Source organism: Crinia signifera, chromosome 1, assembly GCF_055691185.1.
Source record: "Crinia signifera chromosome 1, ASM5569118v1, whole genome shotgun sequence".
Classification (NCBI taxonomy): Eukaryota; Metazoa; Chordata; class Amphibia; order Anura; family Myobatrachidae; genus Crinia; species Crinia signifera.
Window position 1 is genome coordinate 302,345,320 of NC_139217.1, and position 14,112 is coordinate 302,359,431.

Sequence of the window (14,112 nt, forward strand, 5' to 3'; positions counted from 1 at the left end):
GCTATCTATAAGGGGGTCTAGTGTCCAATTAAAGTCACCACCCATTATAAAACATCCCTCCTTCAGCGGCTCTACCAGCCGAAGGACCTTGCTTAGAAATTGTCGTTGCTTAGTGTTAGGGGAATATACATTCACTAGCGTATATTTTTGGGCAAAGAGCGTGAATTTTAGCAGCTGACACCTCCCCTTGATTAGCTCGTGGTGAGTGATGTCTGTAGGGTGGATATTGCGAGACAATAACATGGCTACTCCCAGGGTTTTCCCCACCGGATTATTACTGGCGTAGACAGTGGGGTAATAGTGGTTAAAGAGCTTGGGCGCTGAACCCTCCCTGAAGTGGGTTTCTTGAATGAACGCTACGTCTGTCCGTTTAGCTCTGAGGTCTCTGAGCAAAGTGGACCTCTTCTCAGGGATATTCACACCTTTAACATTTAAGGAGAGAAGGTTAAGTGTGGGTGTTCTGGGCATCATGTAGGATAAATGGTGAGCAAGGCAATGGTCTCATGGAGAGACTCCCCAGGTCCCTGTACATAAGTCGGTGGTTGTCCCCAGACCGAAGGGGGTTTAGGGAATGTAAAGGGGAGAGGGAGGGAGGGGCAAAGAAAATCAAAAAGCATAGGTAACATATAACATACCAAGAACAAACATTGTGGTAATGATTCAGACAAAATATGTAAGATACGCAAATGAGGAACGTAACCACTGGCAGGACCAGTGATGCTACGGATGAGCATCTCTGTCCAGCTCCTTCGTGGTTCACCCTAACTGGGGCACGCAGCCACCATACCCCACCTTACACGTATGTAAACACTTTATGTAACAACTCAAAAAACAATCGGCAAACAGAAAACTGGTCTTAGCGAAGAAATATGACAAACTACCAACATAGGTGAAATGTTATGGCCTCATTGAACATGAGGAGCCCTTCGTAGACTAAATTATATTAGGGGAGGGAGGGAGGCAACGTTGGAGGGTATCTCCAAGCCTGGTAGCCCCCTTGTGCCACAAATGTCCACCAGCCTTAGGTGAGGGTCCCACCTTCTCTATCTGAACAACGTCCCGTGTGTCTAATCAACAGTGTGGGAGGTAGCGAAAGGGGAGAGAAAGAGACAACAGGCAAAAACAACAGCAAGGGGGAAAAAACAAGCAAGTTATCCTGTTTCAACTATATTTTGTCAAGGGCTCTTACGGTCTTGGCCCTCAGCTGGTCGCACTCCAGACAGTCACACCCTCCGTGCGGTGCGAGTTTCAGGTAACAGAGTCACGATTTGCTGGGCTGCCAGAGGCGGCCCCTCTCGCGCTTCTACCCACCGGTATCCAAGGGTTGACCTGCAACGGCAGTGGAGGGGGGTCCAACCTGGTCGAGAGCTGGGTCCACTCACTTAGGTGCGGTTTAGGAATGTTCAAGGTCAAGCAAAAATCCTCGAGGTCGGCCGGATCCTGTAGTGTGGCTTGTCTACCGTCACGGGTCGCCTGAATGCCGAGCGGAAAGCCCCACCTGAATCTGATCTGGTTTTGTTTCAGGAGATCTGTAAGGGGTTTCAGCATACGCCTCTGCTGTAGCGTGGACCAGGACAGGTCCGGGAAGATGCTTATCCTATCCCCATTGAATTCGATGGCGTCGAGTTTTCTTGATTTCATCAGTATGGCTTCTCGGTCTGTGTGGTAATGTAATCTGCAGATGACGTCTCTCGGTCTCTCAGATTGTGGGCCTTTGGGTTTCAGGGCCCGGTGCGCCCGGTCGAACGTAATGGTAGAATCTGGGTCTGCCCCAGGATCTCGTTAAAGATTTTAGTTAGGGCGTCTATCAGCCCAGGCCCCTGGATGTCTTCAGAGAGCCCGCGAATCCGCAGATTATTCCTCCTCCCCCTGTTATCGAGATCGTCTATTCGACGTTGGAGCGTTTTAAGTTCCTGGGCATGCGCTGCCGCGACCTCACCCAGTTTGTTTTGAAAGGTCACCATGGTGTCTGTGCGGTCTTCCAGGGTTGCCACCCTATGGGAGGTCTGGGCAAGGTCTGCTTGGATCGCAGAGACTTCCTGCTTGATGGATTCCCGCAGAGATTGCTCTAAATCAACAAAGTCTTTTTTTGACGGGAGGTCATCTTTGGTGGGGAGGGTGCGGAGATAGGAGAGAACCTCGGATAGAGTCACCTCAGAATCTTGGGAGGGAGGAGGGTCCGGTGAGGCCTCCATTTGAAGTGGGTCTCTCGGCGACCTGGAACTTTCAGAGGGTGCTGGTGACTCCTCGGCGTGAAGGTCTGGGTTTGGGGCCAGGTACCTGAAGATGTTCGCTTTAAGTTGGCTCCCGCCTTGATTTTTAGATGCCGATGCCGGGGGGTTCCGTCTCGTCTTCCCCATAGGTGAGTGGTGTATCAAGATCTCTAGAGGCGGACGTCTACAGGGGATTAGCAGCTTGCCATTAGTTTATGAGTAGGCCGAAGAGGTGGTGGGGTACAGTGTCAGCGACACCCCATATCTGGCGGGTGGCTAGGGGGTCATGGCTTGGTCACGTAGCAATTAGTATCTCCTGGGTATGGCAAAGACTCCGTCTCGGCAGAGCCGTCAGACCTCAGCTCCTTGTCTAGACTGTTGTCATCAAGCCCTGGGCTTTAGGTGGTTATGCAAGTGCCTCCCCCGATGACTGGTGTGCGGTTCCCGGCTCCGAGTGCCAAATCTAGCCCCCGGCTTCAGCTGGCGGCAGGCCGCAGCCCACAGGAGAGCGCCGCGCTCTCCCCGGCACCGCAACCCACCTCCGCTCAGTATAATTGGGGTCAGGGGGGTCTTGTGCTGGTGTGTTTTAAGTGCAGTCTCTTTCGTCATAAAGGGGAGGATGAGCTGAGTTATGATAAGTTTCTTCGTCACCAGGCTATGTGGTTACCTTGCCTCAGGTCAGCAATAGGAGGAATGGGGGCAGAGGGTGTGGGTGGATACCCCTGTGAAGATGGGAAGTCTATGAGGGGATGGAGGTCTGGGCTCACAGATATGTGCAGTGAGGAGTTGTGCCTGCATTGATCAGGTTATGTCCTTCTGCAGGGTCAGAGCGTTCTGCACTCCCCCTGTGGCTGTGTCTCCCCGCTGCTTAAACAGTGATGCTGCAGCAGAGCACCGTACCTCAATGGCGCCTGGGAAGCCTTCCCCGCCTGGTGTTCTCCTCTCCTCCCCGATGTCGCCGCCTGGGGTGTCGATGGGGATGTCTGGCAGGCTGTGTGGGAGCTGTGAGGAGGTTTGTAGCCCGCTCGCTGGCCCCTCGGTGCGGCGTTCGCGTTCTCGGCGTCCGGCTTCTAATCGAGGCCCCGGCTTCCGCGTGCAGCTAGGCCGCAGCCCGCGGGAGGACTTGGGGCTCTCTCCGGCTCTGTGATCGGCTGCTAAGTGCGGCGTCCAGCAAGTGGGAGGTCTGGGCAGCTCTCAGAGGCACTTTCTGGGGCAATAGTTGAGGTTTGGAGCGGTGGACAATGTCCTTTTGTTGGAGCTCCGGTGAGGCACGTCTGGACTCAATGGCGCTCAAGCCACGCCCCCCTGGTTTTTCACCTTAACCCTTGTGCCAAAATGTCTGATTTGGGAGATTGATGGTCTCCTGCAGAAAGACCAGCTGCTTTTATTTATTTAAAACCTTATAGTGCCAGGTTACAAGTAACCCACTGCACAAAAATGCAGTTCTGGCTCAAAATTTTTCATTTTCACAAGGAATGAAGGAGACAAAGCATCCCAAAATCTGTGCCCCAATTTCTCCCGAGTATGGCAATGCCTCACATGTGACCAAAAAATACCAGTTGGGTGCATGGCAGGACTCAGAAGGGAAGGAGTTATATTTGGATTTTGCAGCACAGATTCTGGTTGAATGACCCCTGAAGCACCCATACAGTGGAACCCCCCCACAAGTGACCCCATTTTGCAAACTACACCCTTTAGGGAATTCATCTAGGGGTATAGTGTACATTTCAAACCCCCAGGGGTTTCACCAATTTTGATACAACTGGGCAGTGAAAATGAAAAATTTAATTTTTTACACAAAAATGCAGTTCTGGCTCAAAATTTTTCATTTTCACAAGGAATGAAGGAGACAAAGCACCCCAAAATCTGTGCCCCAATTTCTCCCGAGTATGGCAATGCCTCACATGTGACCAAAAAAATACCAGTTGGGTGCATGGCAGGACTCAGAAGGGAAGGAGTTATATTTGGATTTTGCAGCACAGATTCTGGTTGAATGACCCCTGAAGCACCCATACAGTGGAACCCCCCCACAAGTGACCCCATTTTGCAAACTACACCCTTTAGGGAATTCATCTAGGGGTATAGTGTACATTTCAAACCCCCAGGGGTTTCACCAATTGTGGTACAACTGGGCAGTGAAAATGAAAAATTAAATTTTTTCATTTTCACAGCCCAGTTGTATCAAAATTGGTGAAACCCCTGGGGGTTTGAAATGTACACTATACCCCTAGATGAATTCCCTGAGGGGTGTAGTTTGCAAAATGGGGTCACTTGTGGGGGGCTTCCACTGTATTGGTGCTTTGGGGGTCTTGCTAATGCGACATAGCACCCACCAAAATTCCACCAGAATCTGTGCTGCAAAATACAAAAATCACTCCTTCCCTTCTGAGTCCTGCCATGCACCCAAATGGTATTTTTTGGTCACATGTGAGGCATTGCCGTACTCGGGAGAAATTGGGGCACAGATTTTGGGGTGCTTTGTCTCCTTCATTCCTTGTGAAAATGAAACATTTTGAGCCAGAACTGCATTTTTGTGTAAAACATTTTATTTTTCATTTTCACTGCCCAGTTGTACCACAATTGGTGAAACCCCTGGGGGTTTGAAATGTACACTATACCCCTAGATGAATTCCCTGAGGGTTGTAGTTTGCAAAATGGGGTCACTTGTGGGGGGGTTCCTAAATTTTAGCATCTTATGGTGCCTAGAAACCTACATGGTGCCTAAAAAATAATCTCATAAAAAGGAGGCTCCAAAATCAAGTAGGTGCTCCTTCTATTATGAAGCCTGTGGTTTGGTCAACGTGCACACTAGGGCCACATATAGGATATTTATGAAAACAAAAGAATTGGGGGAATCAATTTTTAGTCACATTTCTCTAGTAAAATGTACTGTGTTCCTTAGAAAAATGTATTAAAATTGCAAATCTGCAAAAAAAATGAAATTTTGAAAATTCACCTACACTTTGTTTTAATTCCTGTGAAACACCTAAAGGGTTAACAAACTTCCAAAATGCTGTTTTGAATACTGTGAGGGGTGCAGTTTTTGAAATGGCATCATTTATGGGGGTGTCTCACATACAAGTCCCTCAAAGTCACATCAGAACTGAACTGGTCCCTAAAAAAATCAGTGTTTGAAATTTTCTTGAAAATTTGAGAATTTGCTATTCATATTGTAAGCCTCCTAGTGTCCAAAAAAATTAAAAGGAAGTTGAAATAATGATGGAAACATAAAGTAGACATATGGTCTATGTTAGTTATTAACTATTTTGAGTGGTATGATTATTTGTCTCACAAGCAGAAAATTTAACATTTTGCAAATTGCTAAATTTTCCATTTTTTTACGACATTTTGGTATTTTTCACAAAAAAACACAGACTGTATCGACCCAAATTTACCACTAATTTGAAGTACAATGTGTCACGAATCACTGGGATAAGTAAAAGCAAAAAAAAGTTATCCCCACTTAAGTGATACATGTCAGATTTGAAAAAAAGGGCTCTGTCAGGAAGGCAAAAACTGGCTCTGTCAGGAAGAGTTTAAGAAAAATGTAATATTATGAAGTGAAATTTGTGAATCTTGCACAAACTGGCTACTTTGTTTAGCTTATGGGATTGATTGGATCCTATTTTAATGTACCCAAGTGGGATTTATGTTCATGACCAATACAAAGAACATGACATTGATCTCTTTGGTAGGTTTCAGGCCCCTATTTTTACTGAGAAAACAGTGTGATCTTTTCTTGATACATAGCAAAATTGTGGATTGATTGATACATTTTTTACATGGTGGAATTGAAAACATAATTTTGCAGAGAGTGTTCATCTAATTCTTAAGTCATTCTTTTTTCATGCAACAAGGAAGAAGAATTGAAGAACAAATAAGAAAAGAAAGAGTCATGTCAGAAGTGGGATTTGAACCCACGCCTCCAGAGGAGACTGCGACCTGAACGCAGCGCCTTAGACCACTCGGCCATCCTGACATATATCACACTAACTTTTTAAAAAGTGATATAGCACGAAATCCCCTCTCTAACGATACAATGGTCATATTGTAGAAACTATTGATTTAAAGACTGTATCAATTGCTTTTCCATTCATTTTGAAAGTGGTTCTAATGTATAAAGTAGGATTTATTTTGTCTTTTGAGGACTAGAATTCAAATGCCCAGAGTTTGTTTGCTGATGCATTTTCACTCACTGTTGAGTAAAATTTGTGAAGATTGCACAAACTGGCTACTTCCTTTAGCTTGTGGGATTCATTGGATTCTATTATAATAAACCCAAGTGGGGTTTATTTTCATGACCAATGGCTTAGAAGAGCAGTTTTCTTAAGTTAGAAAAATGCCTCCCAAATTCTTAATTTGGGAGGTATTTTATTTAGCAAAATATAAATCAAGAAGTATGAAGCAGACAATACAAAAAGCATGATATTGATGTCAGTGGTAGCTTTCAAGCCCTTTTTTGTACAAAGAATAGTGTGCTATTTTCTTTCTATATAAAAACATAATGGATTGATGCATTTTTGAATGGTGGAAATTGAAACAGAGTTTTGCAGTGGGTGTTAATCTGATTCTTAAGTCATTCTCTTCTCATGCAACAAGGAAGAGGAAATAGTAGAACCAATAAAGAAAGGAAGAACTATGTCAGAAGTGGGATTTGAACCCACACCTCCAGAGGAGACTGCGACCTGAACGCAGCACCATAGACCACTCGGCCATCCTGACATATACCTATCGCACTATTTTTAAGAAAAATGTAATATTATGAAGTGAAATTTGTGAATCTTGCACAAACTGGCTACTTTGTTTAGCTTATGGGATTGATTGGATCCTATTTTAATGTACCCAAGTGGGGTTTATGTTCATGACCAATACAAAGAACATGACATTGATCTCTTTGGTAGGTTTCAGGCCCCTATTTTGACAGAGAAAACAGTGTGATCTTTTCTTGATACATAGCAAAATTGTGGATTGATTGATACATTTTTTCCATGGTGGAATTGTAAACAGAATTTTGCAGAGAGTCTTCATCTAATTCTTAAGTCATTCTTTTTTCATGCAACAAGGAAGAAGAATTGAAGAACAAATAAGAAAAGAAAGAGTCATGTCAGAAGTGGGATTTGAACCCACGCCTCCAGAGGAGACTGCGACCTGAACGCAGCGCCTTAGACAGCTCGGCCATCCTGACATATATCACATTAACTTTTTAAAAAGTGATATAGTACGAAATCCCCTCTCTAACGATACAATGGTAATATTGTAGAAACTATTGATTTAAAGACTGTATCAATTGCTTTTCCATTCATTTTGAAAGTGGTTCTAATGTATAAAGTAGGATTTCTTTTCTCTTTTGAGGATTAGAATTCAAATGCCCAGAGTTTGTTTGCTGATGCATTTTCACTCACTGTTGAGTAAAATTTGTGAAGATTGCACAAACTGGCTACTTCATTTAGCTTGTGGGATTCATTGGATTCTATTATAATGAACCCAAGTGGGGTTTATTTTCATGACCAATGGCTTAGAAGAGCAGTTTTCTTAAGTTAGAAAAATGCCTCCCAAATTCTTAATTTGGGAGGTATTTTATTTAGCGAAATATAAATCAAGAAGTATGGAGCAGATAATACAAAAAGCATGATATTGATGTCAGTGGTAGGTTTCAAGCCCTTATTTGTACAAAGAATAGTGTGCTATTTTCTTGCTATATAAAAATATAATGGATTGATGCCTTTTTGAATGGTGGAAATTGAAACAGAGTTTTGCAGTGGGTGTTAATCTGATTCTTAAGTCATTCTTGAATGACTAGAATGAACCCTAGAATGTCTGTGTGCGTGTGTACATGTGGTAGAGAATATAGATTGTAAGCTCCACTGGGGCAGATACAGATGTCAATGTTCAACTATACTCTGTAAAGCGCTGAGTAATATGTGTGCGCTATATAAGAAACTTAATAATTCTCTTCTCATGCAAAAAGGAAAAGGAAATAGTAGAACCAATAAAGAAAGGAAGAACTATGTCAGAAGTGGGATTTGAACCCACGCCTCCAGAGGAGACTGCGACCATAGACCACTCGGCCATCCTGACATATAGCTATCGCAATATTTTTAAGAAAAATTTAATATTATGAAGTGAAATTTGTGAATCTTGCACAAACTGGCTACTTTGTTTAGCTTATGGGATTGATTGGATCCTATTTTAATGTACCCAAGTGGGGTTTATGTTCATGACCAATACAAAGAACATGACATTGATCTCTTTGGTAGGTTTCAGGCCCCTATTTTTAAAGAGAAAACAGTGTGATCTTTTCTTGATACATAGCAAAATTGTGGATTGATTGATACATTTTTTTCCATGGTGGAATTGGAAACAGAATTTTGCAGAGAGTGTTCATCTAATTCTTAAGTCATTCTTTTTTCATGCAACAAGGAAGAAGAATTGAAGAACAAATAAGAAACGAAAGAGTCCTGTCAGAAGTGGGATTTGAACCCACGCCTCCAGAGGAGACTGCAACCTGAACGCAGCACCTTAGACCGCTCGGCCATCCTGACATATATCACACTCATTTTTTAAAAGTGATATAGTACGAAATCCCCTCTCCAACGATACAATGGTCATATTGTAGAAACTATTGATTTAAAGACTGTATCAATTGCTTTTCCATTCATTTTGAAAGTGGTTCTAATGTATAAAGTAGGATTTATTTTCTCTTTTGATGATTAGAATTCAAATGCCCAGAGTTTGTTTGCTGATGCATTTTCACTCACTGTTGAGTAAAATTTGTGAAGATTGCACAAACTGGCTACTTCCTTTAGCTTGTGGGATTCATTGGATTTTATTCAAATGAACCCAAGTGGGGTTTATTTTCATGACCAATGGCTTAGAAGAGCAGTTTTCTTAAGTTAGAAAAAGGCCTCCCAAATTCTTAATTTGGGAGGTATTTTATTTAGCAAAATATAAATCAAGAAGTATGGAGCAGACAATACAAAAAGCATGATATTGATGTCAGTGGTAGCTTTCAAGCCCTTTTTTGTACAAAGAATAGTGTGCTATTTTCATTCTATATAAAAACATAATGGATTGATGCATTTTTGAATGGTGAAAATTGAAACAGAGTTTTGCAGTGGGTGTTAATCTGATTCTTAAGTCATTCTCTTCTCATGCAACAAGGAAGAGGAAATAGTAGAACCAATAAAGAAAGGAAGAACTATGTCAGAAGTGGGATTTGAACCCACGCCTCCAGAGGAGACTGCGACCTGAACGCAGCGCCATAGACCACTCGGCCATCCTGACATATACCTATCGCACTATTTTTAAGAAAAATTTTATATTATGAAGTGAAATTTGTGAATCTTGCACAAACTGGCTACTTTGTTTAGCTTATGGGATTGATTGGATCCTATTTTAATGTACCCAAGTGGGGTTTATGTTCATGACCAATACAAAGAACATGACATTGATCTCTTTGGTAGGTTTCAGGCCCCTATTTTGACAGAGAAAACAGTGTGATCTTTTCTTGATACATAGCAAAATTGTGGATTGATTGATACATTTTTTACATGGTGGAATTGGAAACAGAATTTTGCAGAGAGTGTTCATCTAATTCTTAAGTCATTCTTTTTTCATGCAACAAGGAAGAAGAATTGAAGAACAAATAAGAATAGAAAGAGTCATGTCAGAAGTGGGATTTGAACCCACGCCTCCAGAGGAGACTGCGACCTGAACGCAGCGCCTTAGACCGCTCGGCCATCCTGACATATATCACACTAACTTTTTAAAAAGTGATATAGTACGAAATCCCCTCTCTAACGATACAATGGTCATATTGTAGAAACTATTGATTTAAAGACTGTATCAATTGCTTTTCCATTCATTTTGAAAGTGGTTCTAATGTATAAAGTAGGATTTATTTTCTCTTTTGAGGACTAGAATTCAAATGCCCAGAGTTTGTTTGCTGATGCATTTTCACTCACTGTTGAGTAAAATTTGTGAAGATTGCACAAACTGGCTACTTCCTTTAGCTTGTGGGATTCATTGGATTCTATTATAATAAACCCAAGTGGGGTTTATTTTCATGACCAATGGCTTAGAAGAGCAGTTTTCTTAAGTTAGAAAAATGCCTCCCAAATTCTTAATTTGGGAGGTATTTTATTTAGCAAAATATAAATCAAGAAGTATGAAGCAGACAATACAAAAAGCATGATATTGATGTCAGTGGTAGCTTTCAAGCCCTTTTGTGTACAAAGAATAGTGTGCTATTTTCTTTCTATATAAAAACATAATGGATTGATGCATTTTTGAATGGTGGAAATTGAAACAGAGTTTTGCAGTGGGTGTTAATCTGATTCTTAAGTCATTCTCTTCTCATGCAACAAGGAAGAGGAAATAGTAGAACCAATAAAGAAAGGAAGAACTATGTCAGAAGTGGGATTTGAACCCACACCTCCAGAGGAGACTGCGACCTGAACGCAGCACCATAGACCACTCGGCCATCCTGACATATACCTATCGCACTATTTTTAAGAAAAATGTAATATTATGAAGTGAAATTTGTGAATCTTGCACAAACTGGCTACTTTGTTTAGCTTATGGGATTGATTGGATCCTATTTTAATGTACCCAAGTGGGGTTTATGTTCATGACCAATACAAAGAACATGACATTGATCTCTTTGGTAGGTTTCAGGCCCCTATTTTGACAGAGAAAACAGTGTGATCTTTTCTTGATACATAGCAAAATTGTGGATTGATTGATACATTTTTTCCATGGTGGAATTGTAAACAGAATTTTGCAGAGAGTCTTCATCTAATTCTTAAGTCATTCTTTTTTCATGCAACAAGGAAGAAGAATTGAAGAACAAATAAGAAAAGAAAGAGTCATGTCAGAAGTGGGATTTGAACCCAAGCCTCTAGAGGAGACTGCGACCTGAACGCAGCGCCTTAGACAGCTCGGCCATCCTGACATATATCACATTAACTTTTTAAAAAGTGATATAGTACGAAATCCCCTCTCTAACGATACAATGGTCATATTGTAGAAACTATTGATTTAAAGACTGTATCAACTGCTTTTCCATTCATTTTGAAAGTGGTTCTAATGTATAAAGTAGGATTTATTTTCTCTTTTGAGGATTAGAATTCAAATGCCCAGAGTTTGTTTGCTGATGCATTTTCACTCACTGTTGAGTAAAATTTGTGAAGATTGCACAAACTGGTTACTTCCTTTAGCTTGTGGGATTCATTGGATTCTATTATAATGAACCCAAGTGGGGTTTATTTTCATGACCAATGGCTTAGAAGAGCAGTTTTCTTAAGTTAGAAAAATGCCTCCCAAATTCTTAATTTGGGAGGTATTTTATTTAGCGAAATATAAATCAAGAAGTATGGAGCAGATAATACAAAAAGCATGATATTGATGTCAGTGGTAGGTTTCAAGCCCTTATTTGTACAAAGAATAGTGTGCTATTTTCTTGCTATATAAAAATATAATGGATTGATGCCTTTTTGAATGGTGGAAATTGAAACAGAGTTTTGCAGTGGGTGTTAATCTGATTCTTAAGTCATTCTATTCTCATGCAAAAAGGAAAAGGAAATAGTAGAACCAATAAAGAAAGGAAGAACTATGTCAGAAGTGGGATTTGAACCCACGCCTCCAGAGGAGACTGCGACCAAAGACCACTCGGCCATCCTGACATATAGCTATCGCACTATTTATAAGAAAAATGTAATGTTATGAAGTGAAATTTGTGAATCTTGCACAAACTGGCTACTTTGTTTAGCTTATGGGATTGATTGGATCCTATTTTAATGTACCCAAGTGGGGTTTATGTTCATGACCAATACAAAGAACATGACATTGATCTCTTTGGTAGGTTTCAGGCCCCTATTTTGACAGAGAAAACAGTGTGATCTTTTCTTGATACATAGCAAAATTGTGGATTGATTGATACATTTTTTACATGGTGGAATTGTAAACAGAATTTTGCAGAGAGTGTTCATCTAATTCTTAAGTCATTCTTTTTTCATGCAACAAGGAAGAAGAATTGAAGAACAAATAAGAAAAGAAAGAGTCATGTCAGAAGTGGGATTTGAACCCTCGCCTCCAGAGAAGACTGCGACCTGAACGCAGCGCCTTAGACAGCTCGGCCATCCTGACATATATCACATTAACTTTTTAAAAAGTGATATAGTACGAAATCCCCTCTCTAACGATACAATGGTCATATTGTAGAAACTATTGATTTAAAGACTGTATCAACTGCTTTTCCATTCATTTTGAAAGTGGTTCTAATGTATAAAGTAGGATTTATTTTCTCTTTTGAGGATTAGAATTCAAATGCCCAGAGTTTGTTTGCTGATGCATTTTCACTCACTGTTGAGTAAAATTTGTGAAGATTGCACAAACTGGTTACTTCCTTTAGCTTGTGGGATTCATTGGATTCTATTATAATGAACCCAAGTGGGGTTTATTTTCATGACCAATGGCTTAGAAGAGCAGTTTTCTTAAGTTAGAAAAATGCCTCCCAAATTCTTAATTTGGGAGGTATTTTATTTAGCGAAATATAAATCAAGAAGTATGGAGCAGATAATACAAAAAGCATGATATTGATGTCAGTGGTAGGTTTCAAGCCCTTATTTGTACAAAGAATAGTGTGCTATTTTCTTGCTATATAAAAATATAATGGATTGATGCCTTTTTGAATGGTGGAAATTGAAACAGAGTTTTGCAGTAGGTGTTAATCTGATTCTTAAGTCATTCTCTTCTCATGCAAAAAGGAAAAGGAAATAGTAGAACCAATAAAGAAAGGAAGAACTATGTCAGAAGTGGGATTTGAACCCACGCCTCCAGAGGAGACTGCGACCAAAGACCACTCGGCCATCCTGACATATAGCTATCGCACTATTTATAAGAAAAATGTAATATTATGAAGTGAAATTTGTGAATCTTGCACAAACTGGCTACTTTGTTTAGCTTATGGGATTGATTGGATCCTATTTTAATGTACCCAAGTGGGGTTTATGTTCATGACCAATACAAAGAACATGACATTGATCTCTTTGGTAGGTTTCAGGCCCCTATTTTCACAGAGAAAACAGTGTGATCTTTTCTTGATACATAGCAAAATTGTGGATTGATTGATACATTTTTTACATGGTGGAATTGTAAACAGAATTTTGCAGAGAGTGTTCATCTAATTCTTAAGTCATTCTTTTTTCATGCAACAAGGAAGAAGAATTGAAGAACAAATAAGAAAAGAAAGAGTCATGTCAGAAGTGGGATTTGAACCCTCGCCTCCAGAGGAGACTGCGATCTGAACGCAGCGCCTTAGACAGCTCGGCCATCCTGACATATATCACATTAACTTTTTAAAAAGTGATATAGTACGAAATCCCCTCTCTAACGATACAATGGTCATATTGTAGAAACTATTGATTTAAAGACTGTATCAACTGCTTTTCCATTCATTTTGAAAGTGGTTCTAATGTATAAAGTAGGATTTATTTTCTCTTTTGAGGATTAGAATTCAAATGCCCAGAGTTTGTTTGCTGATGCATTTTCACTCACTGTTGAGTAAAATTTGTGAAGATTGCACAAACTGGCTACTTCATTTAGCTTGTGGGATTCATTGGATTCTATTATAATGAACCCAAGTGGGGTTTATTTTCATGACCAATGGCTTAGAAGAGCAGTTTTCTTAAGTTAGAAAAATGCCTCCCAAATTCTTAATTTGGGAGGTATTTTATTTAGCGAAATATAAATCAAGAAGTATGGAGCAGATAATACAAAAAGCATGATATTGATGTCAGTGGTAGGTTTCAAGCCCTTATTTGTACAAAGAATAGTGTGCTATTTTCTTGCTATATAAAAATATAATGGATTGATGCCTTTTTGAATGGTGGAAATTGAA

General features: G+C 40.6%; 8 non-coding genes across 8 annotated transcripts; all 8 read right to left on the minus strand.

Moving 5' to 3' along the window:
* Positions 1-6,109: 6,109 nt before the first annotated feature.
* Positions 6,110-6,192, minus strand: TRNAL-CAG (transfer RNA leucine (anticodon CAG)). The gene has a single exon. It is a non-coding gene; the product is annotated as a tRNA-Leu (tRNA).
* A 660-nt stretch (positions 6,193-6,852) lies between these two features.
* Positions 6,853-6,935, minus strand: TRNAL-CAG (transfer RNA leucine (anticodon CAG)). Its single transcript has one exon. It is a non-coding gene; the product is annotated as a tRNA-Leu (tRNA).
* A 380-nt stretch (positions 6,936-7,315) lies between these two features.
* On the minus strand, positions 7,316-7,398 carry TRNAL-CAG (transfer RNA leucine (anticodon CAG)). Its single transcript has one exon. It is a non-coding gene; the product is annotated as a tRNA-Leu (tRNA).
* A 1,274-nt stretch (positions 7,399-8,672) lies between these two features.
* Positions 8,673-8,755, minus strand: TRNAL-CAG (transfer RNA leucine (anticodon CAG)). The gene has a single exon. It is a non-coding gene; the product is annotated as a tRNA-Leu (tRNA).
* Positions 8,756-9,414: 659 nt separating this feature from the next.
* Positions 9,415-9,497, minus strand: TRNAL-CAG (transfer RNA leucine (anticodon CAG)). The gene has a single exon. It is a non-coding gene; the product is annotated as a tRNA-Leu (tRNA).
* Positions 9,498-9,877: 380 nt separating this feature from the next.
* On the minus strand, positions 9,878-9,960 carry TRNAL-CAG (transfer RNA leucine (anticodon CAG)). Its single transcript has one exon. It is a non-coding gene; the product is annotated as a tRNA-Leu (tRNA).
* A 660-nt stretch (positions 9,961-10,620) lies between these two features.
* Positions 10,621-10,703, minus strand: TRNAL-CAG (transfer RNA leucine (anticodon CAG)). The gene has a single exon. It is a non-coding gene; the product is annotated as a tRNA-Leu (tRNA).
* Positions 10,704-13,469: 2,766 nt separating this feature from the next.
* Positions 13,470-13,552, minus strand: TRNAL-CAG (transfer RNA leucine (anticodon CAG)). The gene has a single exon. It is a non-coding gene; the product is annotated as a tRNA-Leu (tRNA).
* Between the last annotated feature and the right edge of the window lie 560 nt (positions 13,553-14,112).